At 45.6% G+C, this 3,731-nt stretch overlaps 1 non-coding gene across 1 annotated transcript; it reads right to left on the reverse strand.

Moving 5' to 3' along the window:
• Positions 1-3,393: 3,393 nt before the first annotated feature.
• On the reverse strand, positions 3,394-3,466 carry trnak-uuu (transfer RNA lysine (anticodon UUU)). Its single transcript has one exon. It is a non-coding gene; the product is annotated as a tRNA-Lys (tRNA).
• Positions 3,467-3,731: the final 265 nt, after the last annotated feature.

The raw sequence follows: 3,731 nt of genomic DNA on the forward strand, positions 1-3,731 counted from the left end.
CAAAATTAAACCCCGAACACGTGCCTGGCAAAGGGCAGGAGAAGCCAGGTAGTCTGTAAGCTCGGTCAATCACAGAAAGTATTCGTATTCATGGTGATTACAGCAATTGTTAATCGTCTCACAGACCTCAATTATTTTTATGCGATGAATTGATCGAGGATTGAAACCAGGTTAGTGCGCTGGATCTTAACCCCTTGACCACCATGGAACAGTTACGATACATGTCGATATATTTATATATATTTATATATGAACCTGAACGTCAATGGCTACCTACCTAGACCTCGTGGCGCCCACGGTAGTGTGTCTAACTTTGAGTGAGAGAAACGGTTCCACAGTGACACCTGTCATGTGTCCTACATGGTTATTGCTTGTACAATTACAAGTTGTGCACCAGAGGGCACTGCAGTGGGAGACTTGTAGCTTACCTGTACAGGTGTGCCTGGCCTAGTATAAAAGGCGGGCCACCAGGTGTGATACTCACTCTGTGGTTATCAATAAAGGACTAATGTCACTACAGTTCAAGCACCACACATTGTCTCGTGGAGTCATTATCATAGCATCTGAAGGTATTACAAATGGCGACGCGATTATGGACCTTCACACGAAAATGGCTAACCTTGGTACGTTGCAGCAGTTCGCCGATGGTGATGATTGGGAAGCCTTTGTGGAGAGGCTCGACCATTTCTTCACAGCAAACGATCTGGCATGTGACAAATCGGCCACACTGGCTGATAAGTGCAGAGCTATCCTGCTAACCAGTTGTGGGCCCACCATCTATAGCCTCGTCAGGGACTTGCTGGCAACAGCGAAGACAATAACCAAGATGTACGAGGAGCTAGTAACACTGATCCAAGAACAACTCAAGCCCAAAGAGAGCATCCTCACAGCCAGACAGCGGTTTTATACACAACGACGGCCCGAAGGCCAGGAGATCACGAAATATGCTGCAGACCTCAGGAACCTGGTGGCACCGTGGGATTTTGGTGATCACCTCACCGAAGCACTGCGGGATATCTTTGTCATCGGAATCGGCCACGAGGGCCTCCTTCATAAGCTACTGTCAGCGGATACCACAGTCACACTGCAGAAGGTCATCTCCGTGAGCCAAGCATTCATGACGTCGACCTGTGGCTCTTGGCGGTTGACTCATCCTCTGGACTCAAACCCGGCAAGTACTGTACACAGAGGGTGCCTTTTAGAGGCTGCACTGTAGAACGTGAACCTTCTCAGGGGAGAGAGAACAGGACCCGAGTCCCTTAACTCAGAGTCCATGGTCAGATCAGCCATGATCTTATTTAATGGCAGAGCAGGATCGAGAGGCCGAATGGCCGACTCCTGTTCCTATTTCTTATTTTCTTATGTAAATCATTTAAGGAGCTTGAATCATTGATGCAGTTTTCTCCCCTATCTGACTTTATACACTCTGTGTTTAGGAGACTAGTTTAAAATATTCACTGCTCATGCGACAAGGAACCTTAGGCGACTTTTGTTCAATTTATTTACAGCAAAAATAGCCTCCAAAATAATGTTTCCGACTGTGCTTGAACCAGGGACTTTTCACGTGTGAGGAAAATGTGATAACTGCTACACTACAGAAACGTTGTGGTAAAAGTAATCTTAGGAATATAACCAGAGCTTTAACCTACACAGCTGGCCGATGCTTCAGGAGCTGGTTCTACGAGAATAGAATGACGGTGTTGGAGTGGATTTTCAGACATAGCAAAGCATGAAGGGGTAAGCCACCACGAAATGAACTTTGTACCAAGAAGCCGATCTACTGTCCCTGATTTGAACTCTGCAGCAACAAGTGACTCCTGGCCAGGTGCAGGCCACTGTTTGATCGAAAGCTTTGCAACAAAATAACTAACCACGAAAGAAGATAAAGAGGAGGGGCACCCAAACTCGCACCATGCTATCAGGTTTCACTAGGACTAAAAAGTTGAATGTGAATGAATTGCGTTGCCATATGGATCGATTGGTTGTATGTAAATGAATTTAAATGATTGTATTCCGCCCCCTGTAAACTGCTTATAACCCCGCGGCACAAGGCACTCGGGGAGATCGCTGGATCTCAACTCTTCTCCCAGAGCTCTGTTAGCTATAAAGTTGTCTCTCTTACCTTACCAGAGTCTATGTGAATTTATTATCTCTAACAGTGGATGCAGAGAGGATGTTTGCACCGTTGGGGGAGACTTGAACTAGGGGCATGATCTTAGAATAAGGGGCCGCCCATTTAAAACTGTGATGAGGAGGAATTTCTTCTCTCAGAGGATTGTGAATCTGTCGAATTTACTGTCCCAGAGAGCTGTGGAAGGTGGGAAATTGAATAGATTTAGGACAGAAATAGACAGTTTCTTAAACAATAAGGGGTTAAGGGGTTATGGGCAGCGGGCGGGGAAGTGGAGCTGAGTCCATGATCGGATCAGCCATGATCATATTAAATGGTGGAGCAGGCTCGAGGGGCCGTAGGCCGACTCCTGCTCCGAATTCTTATGTTCCTTTGACTAATACACATCAACATCCTAGGGGTCACCATTGACAAAGTAGAGGTGGCCAAGCCTGGCTACCTCAGTCTGTAGAGCATGAGATTTTTAATTTTAAGGTCATGCGTTCGAGCCCCACCTTGCATGAATTATTTTCCTTAAACTTTTATGTTACTTTCACGGGAATTAACCCACACATTTAAAAAGGAGTTAGATATGTCCCTTATGGCTAAAAGGATCAATGGGTATGGAGAGAAAGCAGGAAAGGGGTACTGAGGGAATGATCAGCTATGATCATAGTGAATGGTGGTGCAGGCTCGAAGGGCCGAATGGCCTACTGCTGCACCTATTTTCTATGTTTCTATGGTTCCCCTTGTGGGGGAATCTAGAACTTGGGGGCACAGTTTCAGAATAAGGGGTCATAAGAACATAAAAAGTCGGAGCAGGAGTAGGCCACATGGTCCCGAGAGCCTGCTCCACCATTCAATACGATCATGGCTGATCCCCATATTCGCTGAACGTTTAAGGGTCGCCCATTTAAAACGGAAATGAGGAGGAATTTCTTCTCTCAGAGGGTGGTGAATCTTTGGAGCTCTCTGCCCCAGAGAGCTTTGGAGGCTGGGTCATTGAATATATTTAAGGTGGAGACAGACAGATTTTTGAACGAGGCCACATGGATTGAATTGGAGAACAGCAAAGGGGCGATCACACGATTGGGAATTTACGAGAGACCCCCGAACATCCAGAGGGAGATATTGGGTCTAGTTATTCTGATTCAGCAAGGAAACTATCGATCCTGGAGGAAAAATACTCTGTTTTAAATGAAACGGACCCAGCCTTTCCAATTGATCAGTCAATTAATGATGTTTTCCCGTGAAAGCAACAGCAAAGTTTAACACAACTTATTGGCCCAAAGTGGGGCTTGAACCCACGACCCTGAGATTAAAAGTCTCATGTTCTACCGACTGAGCTAGCCAGGCGTGGCAAACGTGGGTTCCTTGAGGTATGTCAAATGTTGTGGGTGGATTAATGTTGATTGAAAACATGATTGAGTATCTCACAGACTTGAATTATGGAGTTCCTTCAGTTAGCATTTCTTTAATTGGACAAAAGAAGATTGTAGGTCAGTTAATGATGTTTTTCCATGAAAGCTGCATTGAATTAAAATAAATGTAATCACCCAACGTGGGGCTCGGACCGACGTGCCTGAGATTAAAAGTCTCATACTCGACCGACTGAGCTAGC

This window comes from Pristiophorus japonicus, unplaced genomic scaffold (genome assembly GCF_044704955.1).
Source record: "Pristiophorus japonicus isolate sPriJap1 unplaced genomic scaffold, sPriJap1.hap1 HAP1_SCAFFOLD_30, whole genome shotgun sequence".
In the NCBI taxonomy this organism is placed as follows: domain Eukaryota; kingdom Metazoa; phylum Chordata; class Chondrichthyes; family Pristiophoridae; genus Pristiophorus; species Pristiophorus japonicus.